This window comes from Rattus norvegicus, chromosome 8 (assembly GCF_021556685.1).
Source record: "Rattus norvegicus strain SHRSP/BbbUtx chromosome 8, alternate assembly SHRSP_T2T, whole genome shotgun sequence".
NCBI classification, from domain to species: domain Eukaryota; kingdom Metazoa; phylum Chordata; class Mammalia; order Rodentia; family Muridae; genus Rattus; species Rattus norvegicus.
In genome coordinates, this window is record NC_141541.1 from 128,077,711 (window position 1) to 128,100,156 (window position 22,446).

Genomic DNA, 22,446 nt, shown 5'->3' on the forward strand with positions numbered 1-22,446 from the left:
ACAAGAAAAAAAGAAACAGAAATAATTAATAAACCCACTCTAAATTTCTGTTTAAATATAGGATTGTGTGGTTTTTTCCATGTCACAATATATTTGCCTTTCTCTCTTATACTGAAAATCCTTCCTCCTAGCAAGACTTCCTCCCTCTCTTCCTCTCTCTCTTCCTTCTATTTTCCTTCCTCCCTGCATAGCTAATTTAGGTTTTATTGATCTTGGCTGAAGCCTAATGGCCCTGGAAGAGCCAATCACCATGCCCAGCTCTATCTGCACATCTGTGAAATGGGTATGAGTGAGCCAACCCTCCCGGCAAGCTCCCTGTGGCAGGTTTAGGCTGACAGCAGTGCCGAAAGCTTGTGAGGAGTCTCTGAAGCACTAGGGTTGGAAAACAGCCACCAGGGCTGTGTGAGAAGCTTCCCATCCACAGTGAGCATTGGTTTTAAGGATCCAGTTTCAGTCGGCTTCATCCCGTAATGCTAGTTACTTCCAAACCTGAGGAAGGGGGATGCAAAGTTCAATCTTGCCTGATTCTTAGGAAGTGTTTAGGGTCTGCCCTGGTGACTTGGCAAGTTGCCACCTCAGACTTAAAAGTAAATAAGGGCTAGGGATAGAGGGCACTTAGCATGTGTGAGTCTCAGGTTCAGCTTCAAAATCACAAGGAAAATAAACCTCAAATGGTTTCTAGATCCTTAATTCCCACAGAGTTATTTTGGGGGTTTGATTTGCCCAAGAAACCTCAGTTTGTAGTGTTTGTTCTCCCACTCAGTTACAAAAAGAAAAGAAGAAGAAGAGGGAGAAGAGGAAGAGGAAGGAGGTGGAGGATGAGGAAGAGGAGGAGGAAGAAGAGGAGAAGGGGGAAGAAGAAGAAGAAGAAGAAGAAGAAGAAGAAGAAGAAGAAGAAGAAGAAGAAGAAGAAGAAGAAGAAGAAGAAGAAAAGAAGTGTCCCCGCCAGCGGGGACCCAGTTATTCAGGGTCCCGAAGGGGCGCTACCCTTGGGCCTAAATGGGGGGCGAGAGAAGAAGGAGACCAAGCAAGATTCTGTTGTCAAGGTCTCGTTTATTGAGAGAAATGTACAGCATTTAAAGCTCTGAGGCAGGAATAGAATCGGGAACTGAAGCTTAGGGTGGGGGAGTTTGGGAAATGCCCAAGGATATAAGGTGAATCACTACACTGCAAGATATCCTCCTATAACAAAGAGGCAACAGTCTTCCGGGGACATGTTCTTTGAAAAGGTCGAACCCTTCTCAGGAATCTGCTCAGGGACATCCGGTGTTTTGCTCAGGCTGAAACATCCTGTCATTGCTCCCAGGATCTTCCTGGGAGAGGCTTTAGTTTAACAATCTCATGTCCGTATGGCAGTCATTTCAAGGTTAAACCTCTGTGGCCATGCAGCCCAGAGTCAAGTAGCCACCTTGAGCTATGCAGTCACAAAACGGCCAGGCCCAAATCCAATATGGCTCACGAAGAAGAAGAAGAAGAAGAAGAAGAAGAAGAAGAAGAAGAAGAAGAAGAAGAAGAAGAAGAAGAGGAGGAGGAGGAGGAGGAGGAGGAGGAGGAGGAGGAGGAGGAGGAGGAGGAGGAGGAGGAGGAGGAAGAAGAAGAAGAAGAAGAAGAAGAAGAAGAAGAAGAAGAAGAAGAAGAAGAAGAAGAAGAAGATTTATTTTCTCATCATGATGGGTAAAGTCTAGTGTCACAAGATGTAAGAATGGAGAAAGAGAGACGAATCTTCATTGCTTAAGGAAGAGTCCACCAATCCCCAGACTTGCACATTCCCCCTCCTCATGGACAATCTTCAGTGAAAACCTTATGGAAGGAACAGCATTTCTATGAGCATCAGGATGCTTTTCCAAGGGTAGCCTGTGTGATAATAAGCCAAGATCTTTTCCTTCCTGGACAGTCTAATGGCGACAGAGCAAGAGGAAGGTTAGTCTGGCAGGGCGGGAGAAAGACAGGGCACAGTGTGGCCCCGCAGGTGTGCTTCGCTAAGTCTGAAGGAAAATCTGGACACTGTAAGTCAGTGACAGCGCGATTCATGTAACTTTGATGTCGAGGCTTGTCAGTAAGGTTACAATCCTTCAGATACGTCAAGTGAAACTCACAGATAAAACTTTCAGTCAAATGAGGGGGCCATGTTCTTCAGGGGCGTAGCCATGGGCAAGGTGCCCCTCCCTTACACTCTGATTGGCTACACCATTGGTTCACTACCTTCGTCCCTTTTCCCATTGCTGACTTAAAACCCTCTGAACAAAGCAACTTACAGGAGGGAAAGGGTTTGTTTTATTTAACTCATGGTTCAAGGTACATTGAGTCAAGGTGGACACATGAAGGCAGGAACCTGAAGCAACTGCCATATCGGGACTCATGTCTGCAGCAGACAGCAATGTGTGCACACTGCTGCCTAGCTTGCCTCTCCTCTTACAGTCTAGGGTCAGGACAGGTCTTCCCACCCCAGTAGAGCAATCAATGTAACCCACTAGAGGCACACCCTGATGGCCATCTCTCAGTTGTTATAGATCCTGTCAAGTTGACAAAGTTAACATCACAGTCTCCCCTCCACCAAAGACAGGAAAGGAGAAGGGTCACTGGTAGGGAAGTGGTGACAAGTGAAGGTAATGTGTGTGTGTGTGTGTGTGTGTGTGTGTAAGACTTTGTGTGTGTAAGACTGTGTATGTGAGAGACTGTGTATGTGTGTGTGAGACTATGTATATGTGTGTGTGTAAGACTGTGTATGTGAGAGACTGTGTGTGTTTGTGTGTGAAACTTTGTGGGTGACTGTGACTGTGTGTGTGAGAGAGACTGTGTGTGTGTGACAATGTGTGTTTGAGAGACTGTATGTGTATGAGACTGTGTATGTGTGTATGAGACTGTGTGTGTGTGTGACTATATGTGTGGAGACTGTATGTGTGAGACTATATGAGAGTGTGAGAGAGACTGTGTGTGTGAGACTGTGTGTAGGTGACTATGTGTGTGATTGTGTATGTGTGACTGTATGTGTATGTGTGTGTGACTGTACAACATGACACTATGTGTGACTATGTGTAACTATATGTGTGTGCTACTATGACTCTATGTGTGACTGTGTATGTGATTATGTATATGTGACTATGTATATGTGACTGTGTGTGTAACTGTGTGTGTGACTATGTATGTGACTGAATGTGTGTGTGTGACTGAGTATACATGTGTGACTGCCTGTGTGTCACTGTGTTGTGTGTATGACTGTGGCTGTGTGTGTGACTGTGCATGTATGGCTGTGTGTGTGACTCTGTGTGTATGTGACTGCCTGTGCGTGACTGTTTGACTATGTGTGAGTGTGATTATGTGTGACTGTGTGTGACTAACTGTCTCTTATAAACATCTATGAAAGTGTCATCATGAAACCCTTCCTATGATAACTAATGTTTCCTAATGAAGGACATTGGCTGCCTTGTTTTAGGGTAGTGCATATCATTCTACATGCAAGTTAAAAAGTCCATTTTATGAGATCCCGTCATGAAGTAATCCAAGGGTAGCCAGTGCTGGCTCTGTGTGCCACAGAAGAGCTTAGTCTTCCCGTTCTTCATCAGAAAAGCTCCAGTCTCAGGAGCCTTTAGCAGATCCTGCCTTTCTCTCGTTAAATGCAAACTAAAAGGTAGATCATACGCCATTTCATTAGAAGACGAAATTTTAATTGTGCTTGATTTTTTTATGCTTAAAATGATCAAAATCGACAGCATTATCATGGGGCTTTAGTCAGTTATGTAACTGTTCAATCCAGGGTAAAATTTAAAACCGGAAGTGCCTCATGGTTACAAGAATGGAGCAATTTCCAAGGAGTTTTATTGATCATTACTTTGTGGGTTTGGTTTTTTTCCCCCCAAGTAACACAAGGTAGGAGAGTGAACCTCAACTGGAGAAATGACCCCCTCAGATTGGCCTGTGGGCAAAATCGTGATATGACCCTACCTACTGTGGGCGGTGTCACCCCTCGGCTGGTGGTCCTGGGTTCTATGAGAAAGCAGGCTGAGCAGGCCATGGGGAGCAAGCCAGTAAGCAGCACCCCTCCATGGCCTCTGCTTCGGTTTTGGACTTGGTTCCTGTCTGCTTCTGCTCCTGTCCTAACTCCCCTGGATGATAGACTGTGACTTGGAACATGAAAGCCACATTTTCCCTCCCTAAGAGGCTTCTGGTTTTTGTGTTTATCATAGCAATAGAAAGCAAGCCGGGAGAGTTAGTGTGTGCGGGAAGTCACGAGGGGCCAATTTTGGGGAATCTGTTTTCTCCTTCCACTTTTCCATGTATTCTGGGACTGACTCAGGTCATCAAGTTTGTAAGGTCATGTGGCAAATGCCTTTACCTGCTGAGCCATCGCACCACCCGCCTCTTTTTTGGGATAGCACCATGCTATGTAGCTGAGGGTGACCTTTCCTGCCCTCCTGCCTTGGCCTCTTGGGTACTAGGATTACACGTGTGGACATCCATGCCTGGCTAAGATATTTTTAATGTATTAAGACTCACGTTTAATGTATTTTAAACGTCTGATAGAATGATAAATAAAATATTTTTAAAATTTAAAAGTTAAAGCATGTTAAATGTTTGTGGGAGAAGTAGAAGGGAAACACAGGAAGGAAACGGATGGTATTTCCCAAGGGTTAAGAGAGTTTTAATCACACATTTTAAATTGGACAGCAATGGGCATAAAATAATTATGAGCTCCAAATTCTTTTTAATATTTCATTAAAAACTGATGGTCTTATGTCTAAACGTCAATATTTGCAGTGAGTTGAAAACCATAATCCCCTGCAATCACTTAAATTTATGATGAGAACTTTTAGACCTGAGATTAAAAATACGTGATAAGGTGCCCTGCTTTTGAAAACCCCCTTGTAAGGTGTGCGTCCAGGCAAAAGCGTGTGGGCCTCCGGACTGTGGGGATGTCACACGACAGGAGGTGATGTGTCCTGCTCCTACTCTCTACCTTCCCCATCCCTGTCCGAGTTCCCATGGCGATGCTGTGCCGCTCTGAGCGGCATCCACTCAACTTGCACAGGGAATTACAAGTTTTCTTTAGTCCTCTGCCCACCAGCACCAGTAACAGCAATAGCAGTGTAGCTGGGCTGCTGGGTTGTAGTACAGGGGTAGAGGGCTTGCCTAGCCTGGGCTAGCCCCTGGGCTGAACGCCCAATTCTAAATACAAGCAAGCAAGCAAGCAGAATGTAGTGGCTTGTGGCAATAAATACCTATTTCAGGGTATGATCTCTTTAGCCAGACACTTCTTGTTGACCTCCTCTGTCTGTCGTCTGCACTGCCAAGTGGCTGGCCTCTGTAGACATAATTTTTTTTTTTGCATCCTATTTTAATAAATGTTTAACCTCCCTCCTTGCCCACCACCCAGCAGAGGTAGAAGAAGAGAAAAGTTAATAGGAAGTGGACCTGTTCAGCAATGCCAGAAGCCAAGCCCGCTTACGCACCCGCTGTCTCAGGAATGTTTCAGGCCCACTTATACAGCCTGTTTCTGGGAAACCTAGCCAGCTATCTGTTCTTATCAGTACACCTGCAACTTGCGGTTTATGGTCACAGGAACCGAAAGAACAATGGGTGTGTGGTGACGCTGATGAATTGGTCTTGGGCCCGCGTGGCCTTCCCGGTTGCTTGTCTTTATAAGCCACTGCCCTGAAATAAAGTTTGGGAGCTTGATCAGACAATAACTTGCTCTCCTTCTTTGCGCCTCCTGTCCCCTATTCTTTTGTCCCCTCCTCAGGTCTCCGCTGAACCCCTGCAGGCCGGGGCCCAGCAATAGTTCTCTTGGGCAAGCTCGACTTCTTCGACAGCAGTTCAGACCTGTAGCAAACACTAAATGCAAATTGGCAGCTTCAGTCCAGTCCTCTGGGCAGGCAGACACCAGGCACAAACCAGCAGCTGTAGTTCAATCCTGGAGAAACTGCAAGGCTCTCCAACCAGCCTGAGGAGACCAGGGAAGCAGCAATATGCTGCAGGAACCTCAGAAGAAGTTCTTGGGCGAGTTTCTCTCAATGGCGGTGTTAACACAAGTAGAGCTCAACCATGTTATGTAAAGGGAACCAACACATTCATGTCATTAGCGAAGAATAGCGAGGCAGAGCAAACCAAACCAAGCCATTCTCACTGTCTGCCGGGTTCTATTTATACCCCTTCAGCACACATCCTTTTCACCTGTGTCTGCTTCAGGAAAGCATTCTTGAACGTGTGTACTTTAGCACGACATCCCTTCACATCATTTGACATATGGACTTACCAAAGAACCTGGAAGTTTACGCTTCAGGTCTCTTTACACATAGTCTCTCGTGCTCCTGGAGGCCGGCCTGGGTATGGTCTAAAAGGCTCTATCAAGGCACTGGGCAGACTTTTGAAAGAGGGAAAACATGCAAGGCCACTTGAAGGCCTCACTAAGGAGCAAGGGCACTCTAAGGGCACTGGCTGTTCTTCCAAAGGACCCAGGTTCAAATCCCAGCACTCACATGGCAATTCACAACTATATGTTACCCCAGTTCCCCGGGATCTGATACCCTCACACAGTCATGCATGGAGGCGAAACACCAATGTTAAAGAAAGAGAATACCAATAGATTGAAGAAATGCACACACATTATCAGATATATTGACTGAACCTTGGCCTGTTTCCCCCCACCCCCCACATCAGCAACTGCACCAAGAGAGGGCTGAGTAGCAACCGCATGGGCTGCTGCATCTGCTATGATGTTTGGCTGTGATGAACTGGAGTCTACTCTAGCATATGGAACTTGGGGTGATATCCACCATGTCTGTTAATACAGATGACCTGTTAGTTTTGTCCTCATCCTGTAGAAGCTGTTGAAGCCAGAGAGAAGAGCCCGGAAGGGACACTTTTGTGGCCAGTTCAAGCCTGAAATATATGTATATTTTAAAGATTTATTTATGTTATGTATATAAGTACACTGTCTTCATGCACACCAGAAAGGGCATCGGATCCCATTACAGATGGTTGTAACCCACCATGTGGTTGCTGGGAATTGAACTCAGGACCTCTGGAAGAGCAGCCAGTGACTGTTCTTAACCTCTGGACCATCTCTCCAGTCCCTCAAGCCTAGAATCTAAAACTCTCTCATTTTTTAACCCTCATCTGTTTATCTCTCCAATAGGTCTTCCTAGAACGGAAAGTGTGTGTGTGTGTGTGTGTGTGTGTGTGTGTGTGTGTGTGTGTGTGTGTGTACTTGTCCATGTACACACAGAAGCCAAAGGTTGATGCTGGGCCACAGGAGTATGCTGCATGAAGTAGTGGGGTAAGGTGACTTCCATAGGACACCTCTGTAATTGACGTTCTTCCTGGAAGCTTCCTGGAAGGAAAGGGGCTCTGCTGGCGCACTGGTTAGATTTAACTGTCTACTTGACACGTCCTGGGAAGAGTGTCTTACTGGGAAATCACCTTGGTCATGTTGGCCTGTGGGCGGGCATATCTAGGCATTGTCTTGAGTTTTAATCGATGTAGACAGAGCTTGCTGTGGGCGGAACCATTCCCTAAGAGGAGCTGTACTATATGACAGGGAAGCTAGCATGTGAGGATGCTTACTCTTTTTCTGCTCTTGAGTGATGTGGTGTCAGTATCTCCTTGAGACCCTGCCCTGACTTTGAATAGACTGAGACCTGGAGCTTGAGGCAAACAAACCCTTTACAAACCTCCAACACTGCTTTATGTCAGGGGACTCGTCACAGCGACAGGAAGGAAAGAGAACATCTGGGTAGCAAGTGCATCAGCCTGTTCAACGGCCAGAGGGCCCAGCAATGGGAAACCCAACCCAGACCCTGGAGGTGACAGTCAAGCTCTTAGGCAAGGCTGTACAGCCCAGCCTTGTCAGTCTCCATCCAGCTTTGGCCCACTCCCCGTCTTCTGTTGAGACACACTGTCCTCCACCTTGTCTGCCTGACCTGACCCCACTGGTCTGTCCACCTCAGTCCTGATTCTTCTCAGGATATTTTTTTTCAATTGCTTATCCTTCATACCATGGACTTTGGCCTTTACACGCTCACTCACACTATATGTGCATGCATATGTGTGTACACGCGCACACACACACACACACACACACACACACACACACACACACAAAGATGTCCTCTTGTACAAAGTAGCGTTGAATGACACTTGGCTTTTTACTATGTCTGGATAGTTGAGGTGTGATTAGCACATTTGATTTCTCCGAAATGCAATTAATATTTCCTCACACAGACAGCTAATCACTTCACTCTTCTCAGATACGACGTGTGGAGGAACAATGTTTGAAATTGGAATTAGAACGTCCCCATTGGGCTAATTCATCCCCACCGACAGCACCTCTGCAGCTAAAATTAGATCACGAGGCTGAGGCTCATCTCATAGGAAGGACTGACGCAAACCAGTGCTTGGCTTTGTTTGGATTCCGGCCTTTGGAGCTCATGGCAGAGGTCCTGCCCTAGAGATAAGTGACCAGAAACCCACAGGGAGGCCTGAGCAAAGCTCTCCAAAGGGGGGAATGAGAAGCAAGGTTGTTTTCTTGTGCTTGGTGGTGGTGCATGCCCGTGACCCCAGCTGCAGGGAAGCTGAGGCATGGGGGTCAAAAAGCCAGTGAGTACCAGACCATCGAGGGTTACAGTGTGAGACCTCAGATCAAAAACCAAAAATACAGAAATGCCTGACCAGCCAAAAGCAAAACAAACAAAATCAGAATAAAGAAATGGGGAGGGGAAAAGGGAGGGGACAGGAGGAAGAGAAGGAAATGAGGAAGGAAAGAGGGAAGGAGAAGAGAGGGAGGAAGGAAGGAGGGGAGGAAGGAGAGGGAGGGAGGCTGTCTTCTGATGCAAAGGAATTAGGCCCTGTTAGAGATACTGGTAGAGGAGAGGCTCAGAAGCCAAAAATGGCGGCAGCTGGGAGGAATGTTGCTTTGTCTTTGAGCAGGAACTTCCTTCTCCCACCCTGGGGTAGTCTGTCGGTCCAGAGAGAGCTCTCTGCAGGTCCCTTAGAGTGGCTGGCAGAGCCCCACCTTCTGTGCTTTAGCTTATGACTTAGATAAAGTTTATCTGGGCTTCACTTCTCTGTCCATGAGGCAGAGAACACCGATATCTTCATATCTACCTCATGCTGCTGATATGGGGGTTCAGTGGCGTCTCCCCTTGGTGGCACATGTGCTGACCGTGGAAGGTTCTGTGGGTAAGCCCACTGGAAATGGTTGTACAGAGACCAGTACTTGACAGACCCAGGGTCTGAGGAAAGAGGTTCTGTACAGAGCGTTACCTTTTCCTCAGATTTGTCGAATCTCTAATATCTAATATCTCTTATACTTTTTTCAGTTACACATAATTTAGAGTTTCCCACCTAAAAATTTAGAATAATTATTGCAGGGGGCTTTAATCTAAGTGGGAAAGAGCTTTATATTAAATAAAACCACTCAAAGCACATAAACCTTTTTACCTTTTTTTTTTTTTTCTTTTTTGAGATAGGGTAAAAAGCCCAGGTTGGCCTCGAACCTTTCTGCCTTGGCCTCCTGAGAGCTGGGATTACAGGCATACACCCCCATGCCTGGTGGGTAAAAAATTTCAGGAAAATGTACTAAGGTTGCAAAAAGAAAAAAATTTTTATGAGCACTGTCTGAGACACCTTTTGGAAATCCTAGATCCCTTCAAAGAGATCAAGTAAATTAACCTTCAAGGATAGATCCACTCTTTTAAGCAGCCATAGCATAGGGGTTCTCTCCATTAACAGCGCTTCCCAGGGAGAGGCCTGGGGTTCATGGGTGTGTGGCTTCCTGCAGAGTCACTTGGCTGAGGTATCATGAGAAAAGCAGCTTCCAGGAAACGTGGCAGAAGTACTCAGGGGAGGATTTCCACAGGCACAAAGTTAATCCAGACAATTTGAACAGGATCGGCCTCATGCTGTCTTAAAATTGCCCGGGGTAGCCTGAGGTAGTACCCAAGTGGGAAGGAAGGCTGCTGGTTTAAGTAAAATCCCAGGGCCTTGTGTGGAGTGGCTGCCCCTTCTTGATGAGAACGATGGGCCCTCTCTCTGGACTGCACACACTCATGGGCACACGCACACACGCACCCCACACTCCCACAAGGAGCATGGCTCCCTCTGAGTGCATCTGCTCTGGTTGTCATAGCAACGCTGTAGCCAACTTCCCAGCTGAACTTTTACCAGACACAAGCACATTTTCCTGCCCTGCCCTTCACTGGGCAGAGCTGAGACGGACCAGAGTGTGGGCTGTACTGAAAGGCCTCTACAGTGGTCGGTGACCCCAGGAAGGGAAGGCCGCCCCACTTGTGTGGGCTGCTCTACCAGACAGGGCCTTATGACTCACGGAGCCCTCTTCAGACAGCAGGACTGGGTGCTTAGGTATTGTCTTTCCGGACGACAGTGAGGGAAGTCTGAGCTAAACAGAAAATACCGGCTCTTGCCTCTCGGAGAATACAGATACAGCACAGAGAGTAATGCACTCGCTGCGTAAGTAGGAGGGCCAAAATTTGGGTCCCCGGCACTGGTAGAGGAGAGGCTCAGTGCTGGGCAGGAGGGGTGCCCAGTCTGTGATCCCAGCGCTGAGGAAGCAGAATTCCCAGAGCAAGTAGTTACTGGGCCTTCCCTCTGTACTACACACACTGATTCAGTGAGCGCTGTATCGGAAGGTGGAGAGCAGTCTTAGTCACCCAACATCAGCCTCTGGCCTCTACCCGGGAGAAATCGCCAGTGAGATTCCTAGAGACAGCCGCTCAGCCTTTCTTCTTGCTGTTTGGTTGCTGCCAATGGTCGATCGCCTGTCACTGATGTTAGCGGCGTTTGGTTTCTCAGTTCCCAGCAAGCACACTTTGTAAACAGGTCCTTGAAGGGGCATCTAGCACACACCTGGGGTGGGGGGTGGGGGTGGGGTCATGAATGCCAAGACCCGTGGTACCCTGACCAAGGGTGGGTGCATGCCAAGGCCTGAGGTACCCTGACCAAAGCTCCATGATAAGTTATTTCTCCACCGGTGGAAGAAGCCAATTCAAGGTGGATTAGAATGTATATAAAAGTAGGTTTATTGAGAAACTGCTCAGGAGGGCAAGTTCACTGGTTCTAGGGAAGGCATCACGGGAGAGAGACGGGGGGGGACGGGGGGGGGAGAAAGAGAAGGAAGGAGGGGAGGGGGAGGGAGAAGAGGAGGAAGAGGAGAGAAGGACAGAGAGACCAAAATGTCTGGATCATATAGGGAGGAGCAGCTTGGGGAAGGGCAGCCCATCCCCTGGCATGGCATGGTATGCTAGGTAGGGACTGAGGGGTGCTGGGAGAACCTGGAGGCCAGGTCTGTGTTGGTTATGGAAATATGCACCTTCGTCTCTGTCCTGAGGCTGAAACCCAACAGTTTCTTTTCACATTGCCAAAGGAATCATGAGGCCAAGGTTAATGGAATCTCTTGAAATTTCCTCACAAGAGACTCTTTTACTTTTGTATTTTAGGTGTGGGTGTTTTGACTGGGGATGGTGTCTATGCACTGGGCATGCCTGATGCATCACATCTCCTGGAGCTGGAGTTACAGCTGCCAAATGGGGGCTGGGAATCAAACCTGGGTAAGCAATGAGCCATCTCCCCAGCTCCGTCCCATCAGTTTTCTCTCTGGCCCTGATAACCACTTTGCAACTGTTATCATTCAGACAGACGTTATCACCACCTGGCGTAGGTGCTGAGAATCCGAAAGAGTAGCAAGAACTCCTAACCACCCCTCTGTCTCTCCAGTTTCTTTTGATACAAAATTTCTTAATCAAACTTAGAGCTGGCAGATAACTCTAGCTAGCTGGCTTGCTCGGGCATCTACCCCTGCCTCCACCATCCAAGACTGGAATTACAAGTGGGCCACAGGTCCACCCAGCAATTCTGTGGGTTCTGGGATCTAAATTCTGAACTCTCTTTCCCTTGTCTGTGGCAAGCTCTTTAGCCACGTGTCCATCTCCCAACCACGTGGTCACCTCTCTACCATGTATCTGTCTCCTTCCGTGTGCCCACTGCTGCTGGTGTGACCATCTCTCCAGCCCTCTGAGAAAACTTTTCACAGATTTCCCAAGTTCAGCCCCAGGAGCATCCCTCCACACACTTTATATGTCTGCTTTTGTACTTAGGAAAGTTCTGTGCTTTGGGGACATAGGAAATACTTTTTTCTCTCCCCCCCCCACCCCCCAGAGATCAATTTTGTCTCCTTAGAGGTTGTGCTGTCTTTGCTGGGGATGGCTAGTCCCTGCTGATGGTAAGATATCTTTCCTTTTTGTTATTTTTATTTGTTACTTTTTCTGCTCTCTTCCCCCTTTTCTCCCTTTAATTATCATGTGTTTCTTCAATAATAAAGAAAGTCGTCAGAGTTTATTTTAAAAAATAAAGGTGAATGATAAATACGCCTGACCTGTCTGGATACCTTTATGTCCTGACAGTGACTGGGGGTGTGGTCTGAGCACCTTGGAATCAAACCTCTGGGATTTGAATGCTGATGTCCTCTCAGACTGAGTCACCTGGGGTACCCTGTGCAGCTTCTCTACACATCACCCTCCTTGTCTGTCCAACAGTGACCACAGCAGCACACCTCCCTAAATGACTGCACGCCAGGCTGGTGAACACTAACCTCCAAGACAGAAGTCACTTGTCACCCGGACTCTCAGATACCCTGCCTCTAAGGCAGAGAATGCTATATGGTAAGAAATGTCTCTGGGTGTCCTGTCTGCCTCCAGCGACGGGGGTGGGGTGGGGGGGTGGGGGGTGTTTGTTTGCCTTCTACTCTCTCAATTCTCCTCAGCCTTAATTAAAAACCTAATTTCTCTATTACCATAACAATGGCTGGAACAACAACTGATTTGTTTCACCAAATTAATTTTGCTTTAGGGGACCTGGGAGGACATCATTATCAGAGCAGCAGACAGAGATTTAAATAGAAACATTTTTCCTACACTTACACCAATTTTTTTTTTTTTTTGGTTCTTTTTTTTCGGAGCTGGGGACCGAACCCAGGGCCTTGCGCTTCCTAGGTAAGCGCTCTACCACTGAGCTAAATCCCCAGCCCCTACACCAATTTTTGAAAGTGAAGAGACTAAGATGTCCTCATGTGGAGGTGCAGGGCAGCTTGGCTCACACTGTGTTCCCAGCACCTCGGGTGATTCAGGCAGCACTGTGCCCTCAGCACCCACGACAGTGCAGGCAGCACTGTGTTCCCAGCACCTCAGGTGATTCAGGTAGCACTGTGCCCTCAGCACCCAGGACAGTGCAGGCAGCCCCGTGTTCCCAGCACCTCAGGTGATTCAGGTAGCACTGTGCCCTCAGCACCCAGGACAGTGCAGGGAGCACTGTGCCCTTAGCACTTAAGTTGATTCAGGCAGTACTGTTTCCCCAGCACCCAAGGTAACGCAGGCAACACTGTGCTCCAAGCACTCAGGATTATGCGGGCAGCATTATGTCTCCAGCACCCAAGGGATACAAGCACTACTGTTACTGTAAAAGACCCCATAGGCTCCCATGTTTGAATACTTAGCCCCAGCTGACGGAGTTATTTGGGGAAGATGAGAAAGTGTGACCTGAGTGGAGGAGAACTGCCTCAGGGCGGTCGCTTTGAAGTTTCCAAAGCCTACCACCACCCTCTTCCAGCTTCCTCTGCCTCTGTCTGGGATCTGAGACGTGAGCTGCTGCTTTGAACGGCTACCCGCTCCCTCTACTCCAACGTGGACTCCAATCCACAACTCTAGGCCCTAAACCTTTCCTTCTGCAACTTGGCAAGGTCGGTGTTTATCATAGCAGGACAGTAACTAAAACACCTACCTGGAGAAAAGTTCGCAGCGGGAGCTTTAGCATGAGACTCACTGGCTATTATTAGGCAAAACCTCCTGGGGGTGGGGTAGGGCTTGCAGAGGGAGAGGAAGGAGATGTTGGGGGGGGGAAGGGGCTCTGGGGAGTGGCGCTGGAGAGAAAGTGGGGAACAGCTGCAGTGCTAATCTTTCTGGGTTTCACCAGTGGTGGGCAGAGTCACTGTGTCTTCCTTTTTTGTGTGTGACGAGATTTCTTTTTCTTCTTTTTCTGAGCTGAAGATTGCTTTCGCCAGCTGAGGGTGTGATTTAGGGGCTACTTCCAGTCTAATGGGATAATTTATAACCCAGTCCCTAAAATCAAGCGGACTGCGGTTCTGTGGCTGAGAATTGTAGAATTTCAGAGCTGTGAATTAAATCAGGTCAAATCCAAACAAACCAAGTAACGGCTGCAACAATGATAAAGCATGGAGCCAAACACCCCGCGCCAACGTGCGGCATCTAAGCCCCGCCCAGTGCAGCTGCAGAATCCGTGGTTTCATCGCAGCTACAGCAGGTAAATGGTGCCCCCACACACCCAGCTGAGGATTCTTCTCCACGGCCAGCACCTGCCAGGGCTGGCTTCTCTGCTGCCTGACTCTTCAGCACAAGAGGGAAGAGCCTTGCTCTGCGGCCCCAGGACTCACAGAACTTCCCGCGGACCAGGTTGAGGACACCTGGGAACTCCCCCTGACTCCTCCCCATCTCCTACCGGGCTGGCCTTTCCTACATCCTTTGTACCACCAGAACACCAGAGTTTTCATCTGGGTCAGGGTTTCTTTTAAGCTGTGGGTTCATGACTGAGTATAACTTATAAAAAGAGGGTGGGGGCGTGGCATATCAGCTACTCTTCCGTGTGCTGTTGACAAGAAGCAACGTAGGGAAAAAGAGTTTATTTGTTGACTTACGTAAGAAAGTTGTCAGCCACCATTCCAAACTGTTTTAGACTTTGCCCATCCTATGCTGCTGCTGCGGTTGCACACAGTCCATCGGTACCATCCAGGCTTTTGACACCCTATTTTGTCATTAGTTCTTTATGAGCAACAGAAACTTTACCAACTGGTCATTCGCTACGTAATTGCATTATTGTATTTTTGTGCACGGGTACAGGCACACACACCAAAGTGCACATGTGGAGGTCAGAGGACAACATGAGTCTGATGTCAATTAAAAACGCACCAGACACGATTATTTTCACAGAACTATTTTGCCCGTTCCTACCTAATTTATCTTCAACGAGATCAGATCTCAAAGATCTGATCCATCTGGGCAGTCACGCCACGGCTGGATCACCTCTGCAGCTGTGTTGCTCCTTCACAAAGCACTGTGGGTGTTCGGAAGAAATGATTTTGTAGAAGTTGGTAAATTGCTAGGTAAAGCCATTTTCTGGGACAACGGTGTGCCTGACACTTTAAACATCTGAAAGCTCCTCAGATGGCAGGTGGAGGAGGTCAGATAATGTCCCTGGAGATGGCTCCTATTAGCTGGGCTCCGGGCAATGTAAAATACGAGGCGGGGTAGAGAGGAGGGAGGTTGCCGAGCACATGCATGCCCGCTGCTTTCCTCTGTGCAGCGGGAGAAAAATTGATTCTAGAAGGGAAACATCCAGGCCCCGTGAGGAGCATGTGATGAGAGCTCAAATTCCACTTCTCAAAAACATTCCTGGCTCAGCCGGCATTTGAAGCTTGGAGTTTAGCATTTTTGATTCGGGGCCCATTTAAATGTTAATGAACGTCTTTTGTAAGTCACTAAACTCATTTGGAAACAGTCTCGCTTGCTTGCGGAAGGCTTGGGATATGATTTTTGTTGGTTCCTCTGGAATGTGCTCTTTCCTTCATGTGTTTTTTTTTAAAAGATGCATCGGCAGTAAATATGAATGATTTTATTAATAATCGTGTTGCCTTTTGTCGATGTGTGAGGGACCGTGCTGAGTCACTGACAACATCAGTCCCCTCTGAGGCTGACTAAGCCTCAGAGATGCTGAACAGCGGCCAGCAGCTCAGGTCTGTTCTGGCCAGCCCATCCCGTTCCTGTAAATCTTCTGGTGGATGCCACCAGGATCACAGACCACATCGCTACGCTGGGCACCACTTGTGTGTGTGTGTGTTTCTGACTCTGTCTGTCTGTCTGTCTGTCTGCCTGCCTGCCTGCATCTTTATATGTGTCTATGTGCACATATGTGTCTGGTCTCTGTGCATTGTATGTAATAGCCATGATTTATACTCTCAGCATAGACCACGCAGCACTTACAGCAGCCCTGGCACACGGGAGACAGCTTGCTACACGTCCGTTGAGTAGGAGGCTCCTATTTCCTGGCTCCCCTGTCTTCCTGTAAACCAACAGCTCCTATCTATCCGTCCTTCTTGGATTCAGCATTGTTTTCATCATGTTCCTTTTAATTCTGGGAGTGTCTCACGTTTGTTGTCCATGCTAACCCCTCACAGTGACCTGGATCTACGGTTGGGTATGGCGTGACTTTCCTGTGGCGTGGCCTTCTCGTCCATTTCTGTCTTATTTCGTTCTTTTCCCTTCCCTTCCTAGGCTTCACCTCACCCTGTTCCTACTTTATGGCTCACGCTCAACACTCTTAGGAACGCCAAAAGACGGGCCCTCTGCATGTAAGAGTATCTGGGTACGGAAATTAGACTTGATGGTTTGTTTTGTCTTACTGTTTTAAATGTGCATGAGCGTTTGCCTGCATATATGTCTGTGTACCACTCGAGTGGTCGATGGCTGCCGAAGTCAGAAGAGGCCATCAGATCGCCTGGAACTGGCGTTACAGATGATTGTGAGCTAACATGTGGGCACTGGGAACTGAACCTTGGTCCTGTGCAAGAGTACCCAGTGCTCCTACCACTGAGCCATCTCTCTGGTCCTGACAGACAAAAGTTCTGCAGCACAAATGGTTGTGTTTATAAAAAGGTAAAGAGAGAGGGGATATGTTTTGGTGGATGTGTGGTGAGGTCTGGGGGAAAGGGGTGTCTCTGTGGGTCCATGCTGAGACATCCCTTCTCCCTGAGGGACCAGCCACAGGACAGTATAGTATAGAATAGAGTTTATTTAGGGCATGGGGAGGGGAGTTGAGAGGGTAGTAGAGGCAGAGAAAGGCAGGGAGATATAGAGATAGATAGATAGATAGATAGATAGATAGATAGATAGATAGATAGAAAGAAGAGAACTAGAAGCCAGCCATGAGCATGTGGAGAGCAAGGGGAGGGGGGAATGGGGGAGAGAGAGGAAGCAAGAAGGCAAGAGCAAGACAGAGGGAACAAGCAGTCCCTTTTATAGTGAGTCAGGCATGCTTGACTGTTGCCAGGTAACCGTGGGGCGGAGCTTAGACAAAATGCTAACACAAATTAATGAAGTAGAGCTACACATAGAGCAAGAGTCAGACTTTCTGAAGAGTTTAGGCGTCTTTCGCTAAACACCATTTTGATCAGCCCATTTGCTCATTAATAATTTTACGGAGCTCCGTGCCTCTCATTTTGTCCTGTTAAACTGGTCACAATATGTTCTATACTATGGCTGTCCCCCCCACCCCCCAAAGGACCGGCTCTTAAAGGTACTTATCAGTCCTACGGAGTGCCTGCTGTCTAATTAATTAACTCCCGCTTTTTATCACTGTCGGTTTCTCCTCTCTATTTGATGTTCTTTATTGAAGTTACTGACTGGAATTGGGAACTCGCGCACTTCTGCTCTGTTTATTAATAGCATGATGCGGGGATGCTGATTTTCTGTTTGGTTCTGAAAGCTTTGGAGCCCATTCCACAAATATTATATAGTTATTTATTTCCCTAACTGAATTTGGATTTTCTCTTTGACCCAGGGTTCTGTAATATCTATCTATCTATCTATCTATCTATCTATCTATCTATCTATCTATCTATCTATCTGGTTGGTTATTTTTGAGGCAGAGTCTCAATATAGCCTGGGCAGTGCCAGAACTCTCTGTGTAGACCAGGTTGGCCTTTAACTCACTGAGATCTACCTGCGTCTCCTCACGATTACTGGGAATAGAGGTGTGTACCACCACACGCTGCTAGTTATGTAGTATTTTATTTTTTTCCTCTGTGTCATAGTGAAATATAAGCTAGTCAGGGCTACCTGATGAGGCTCGTACACAGTGTGGAATATTGTATATACATGTTTGCTCTATATAGAACAAGAGATAATATATGTTCCCTATGGAGGAAACATAAAGGTCTTGGATATTGATTTTATTTCATCTTTTTAAAAGGTGGTTTTTTAATTATTTAATTGTGTGTGTGTGTGTGTGTGTGTGTGAGAGAGAGAGAGAGAGAGAGAGAGAGAGAGAGAGAGAGAGAGAAAGAGAGAGAGCACCTGTGTGTTGGTATGTGCACATGTGCATGCAGTACCCATAGAGGCCAGAAGATGGCATTGGATCCTTTAGAGCTGGGATTATAGGCAGTTGTAAACTCTCAGGCATAGATGTCAGACAATATTTCTTGTGTCCTCTGCAAGAGTTCCAAAAGGCTGAACCATCTCTCCAATCCTTGGACATGGATTTTAAACATACTGCTTTCTTTATTCAGCTTGTTTCATCATAATTAGTGAATTATCTAAACTTTCAAAGATGGGGAGATGGTTATTAACACTTAAGTTCACATACAATTTCACTTTTAGGTTGATGTTTTGGTATGGTTCTTTTTATCTTCGCTTGAGTGATGTAGAATGTATTTGTCCTTTTAAATGCACCCTCTTTATAGTTGGGTTTCAGTTTAATTCTTGTTGACCAAGCATGTCCCTCTGTGAGTTTGCATAATGAAGCAACACTTCTTGGAACAACCCTTTCTCTTTGACCCCATTTCTGTTTCTGCTATATGGGCTCTGCTTACCTGTGGATACCAGAGGTATGTGGCCCTGGCTGGTGTGATATGTGACTATATAGCCCAGGCTGGTCTTGAACTCTTGGCAATCATTCTGCGTTAGCTTCCTGAGCAATAGGATTATGGTATGTACCAACTGCCAGGAAATTCAACTTCGATGACATTTTATTGTGTTACCGAAAGATGTGAAGCCATTTGGCTGGCTTATCAATACTGATAAGTGTTATCAAGGACAGGGATCCAACCCCAGACTGTGCTGTTCATATGTCCTTGAATCACACCCAACCCAAAATTCCTTTTGAGTATCACGGCGTGTTGCTCTTCTGCACTTTTGGATTTTTTGTTGATGTCGTTGCTTTGTTTGTTTGAGACAGAGTCTCCCATGGCTTGAGACGGCCTGGAACTCACTCTACCAGCAAGGATAACCTTGAACTTCTGATCCTACTGCCTTCACCTCTTGGACAAGAACAATCACACTGCCATCCACAGAAATCCTGGCAGATGTGTCCTGTGCTGAGAATGGACATTTGGACCAACAGGATGGAGAGGAGATTCCACAAATGAACCCTCCTGATTCCCCCATTAACACTGATTCCAGGTAATCATGGCGAGAGGGTTCCGAGAAGACGGACTATTCCAAGTGACTCTGGGTTGAATGAATGAATGGATGAATGGCTACATGTTGCAGTAATTTCCAACCCCGATAGTCCTGTACAAAGATCACACAACCCAGTTATTATATTTATAAGCGATAACCCTAGATCCGGCAGAACTGGCAACTACACTAACTTATTCCCCAGCAATGAGACCCTTTGCTAGCGGCAGTTTCTCCTGGCCACGTGGTTCTGCTCCATCTTGGATTCCTCCTCTTCTGTCCTTTCTCCTTCCCTCCTCATACTTCTCTCTCCACCTCCCCCCCCTCTCAAAGACCTCCCACTCCACCTTTCCCCTCCACTGGCCAATCACAGGCTCTCAAAGACCTCCCACTCCACCTTTCCCCTCCACTGGCCAATCACAGGCTCTCAAAGACCTCCCACTCCACCTTTCCCCTCCACTGGCCAATCACAGGCTCTAGCCTTTATTGACCAGTAAATGGGGGAGAAGGTTCACATGAGATCGCCTAAGGATGCGATGGACTGCTCTTCTGTGGTTGCCCCTCTGGAGGAAGCAAATTAACATCAGAATTCACCAGCATCAGGACAACTCACAGCAGCTGCGTACAGTTATCTACACGGAAGAGATGAGGTGAGAGTCTGTAGAAGCAAAAGCAATTAAGATTGATAGCAGACTCAAATCAAAAGCTAAAAGTGTGTGACTATTGTAAGGGGAATAAAGCGAGTCTTCAGGACTTGAGCTAGACGGTGGCTTTTTAGCTACAATGTTAGAATCCCAGTCAACTTCCTCCATCTCTAGGTGACGAATCCCCAGCACCCAACTCCGCCACAAAGTCCTGCCTGTTCTCTCCTGCCTCGCTGTAGGCCTTTCCGCTCTTCGTTGATAGGTGACGCTTTTACCACAGTGCACAAGAGATTATCCCAACAATTATTCATCACAGACTGCACAGGTACCATGAGCTCATGAACGGCAAGCAGCATATCTGTAACATGGACTATTACTCAGCATAAAGACGCATGCTGTACTGAGGAAACCCGTAACAGGCATGATGGACTCTTAGTTACCTTCTGCTGCTGTGACAAGGCACCATGGCCGTGCAGCTTATGAATTCAGTCATTTAATTAGGGGATCATGGCTCCAGAGGGTTAGGGTCCTGGACCATCCTAGTGGAACGATGCTAGCTGGCAGGCACGCAGGCAGGGAGGCATGGAGCTGGAACAGTAGCCAAGACCTTATATATTGAGAGAACCACCACAGGGAAGAGAGAGCTGGTTGGAATAATGTGAGCCCACCCCCAGTGACACCTCCAACAAGGCCACACCCCCAATCCTTCCCAAACACTTCCACCAGCTAGGACCAAGCATTCAAATGTAAGTAAGAGCCTTTGTCAGACATTTTCATTTAAACCACCAAATGGACCTTGAAGATATCTGATAAATGAATTCAAAAGTCACAAAAGTCACATAGCGCATGATCACATTCACAAAAAAATGTCCACAATACATAAATGGAAGGTGACAGAAAGGAGACCAACAGTTGCCTCAGACCTATCTGGGGTAGAGAGGGGGCAACCTCTACTGAAAATGGATCTTCTTTCTTTCTTTTCTCTAAAGATTTAGTCTGTTTTTATTTATGTGTATGTGCATCTCTGTACAGGTGCTAACGGAAGCCCAAAGACAGAGTCACATCCTCTGGAGCTAAAGTTACAGGCAACTGTGAACCGTCTGACACAGGTGCTGGGAACTGAGCTGAACTCCAGCCCTCTGCAAGAGCAGTTAGCACTCTCATCACCTCAGCCCCTGGTTTTCCTTTGAGATGATAAAAGTGCTCCAAAAATCAGATTATGGCGATGGGCACAACGCTGTGAGTGCAAAAACCTGAGTGTGTACTTTAAATAGATGAATTGTATGGTACGTAAATTCTACATCTAGGAAACTATTTAAATAAAACCAACACTCACTGATCCGTATGGACATAAAGAAAACTGGACTGCGGAAGCTCAGTGCGATAATGCATTTACGTTGCTCACCCCGGCCTCCTTGCTTGCAGGGCGCGAGAGCAGCGAGGGGCCACTGTGAACCGCTGTGGCTGAAGATGCCATGCAAGAATAAAGGCAGCAGCACATGCGGACAGTGTCGACTTGACACTAACTGTAGTGCCCCCTTCGGCCCCTGCTTTAGAGAACAGCAGACAGATTTTGTATTTTGAGCACCGTCTTTACTCCCACTGTCAAAATCAAGATTCCTCCTGTCTGAAAGGAGGAAACCCCTGCTGACCCTTCCAGGTAACCAGGATGGTGAGAGGCAGGACAAGGTCCTCTAGAGTCACACCGAGTGTGACTTCAGGCTGAACTGCCTGGACCCTGTGACCTAAGACATTTCTCACCCCACCCCCACCCCTCGTGGTGAGGGTTTTGTTCTCCTATATTGTCTACTTCCTCTAATTGCCCATTTGTGCCTAATTGGCACACATTCTCCCTAAATGAGTTTGCTTAGCATCCTGACACGCCGACTTAAATATTGGTGATGTTTTCCAAGAGCCTTATCTCGCTAAGCTCCGAGACAGTTTAATGCTCGAATCCTCCAGTCCCTGAATATCTGAAACAATTCATCTACCTGAGAACCATTTGGGCCATTGCAAGCTGAGTCTCTTTTGATTATTGGTCTGTTAAGAATCCTTATCTTTGAGAGGGTGAATTTTGGTAATCCCTGTGTATTCCTAAGATAATGATGTTATCCAGGTTTCAATTTAACATGCATCTAAGTGTATCAAGGAGTCCATGAAATGACTTTTAATGCTCCAGAATCTCTCATTAATTCTCCTGTCTTTCCTTATTTTTAATTCCTCCATATTTTTCTCTCCCTCTTCCTCCTCCTCCTGCCTCCTCATTCCCCCCCCCTCCTCCTCTTTCTTCTGGGTTTGGTTTTTCGTCTTTCCCCTCAAGAATCCAATTTTCTGGCTGGAAACTCCCTATATAGACCAGGCTGGACTTAATCTTGCAGCCATTCACCAGCCTTTGCTTCTTGGATGCTGAGATTATAGACAGGCACCACTGCACCTGGCTCTCTGTTTAAAGTGAATGGTTTGTGCCAATTTTCGAAACCATTTCCTCTTTTTTCCTGTCATCCATTAATCTCTGCACTAATTTTTTTTTTTTGGTTCTTTTTTTCGGAGCT

At 47.1% G+C, this 22,446-nt stretch overlaps 1 long non-coding RNA gene across 1 annotated transcript; it reads left to right on the top strand.

The window, feature by feature from the left end:
* The first annotated feature begins 10,171 nt into the window (after window positions 1–10,171).
* Window positions 10,172–15,695, top strand: LOC102550045 (uncharacterized). The gene is made up of 4 exons (XR_015628136.1): window positions 10,172–10,464; window positions 11,451–11,561; window positions 12,546–12,671; window positions 13,615–15,695. It is a non-coding gene; the product is annotated as an uncharacterized LOC102550045 (long non-coding RNA).
* The last annotated feature ends 6,751 nt before the right edge of the window (window positions 15,696–22,446 follow it).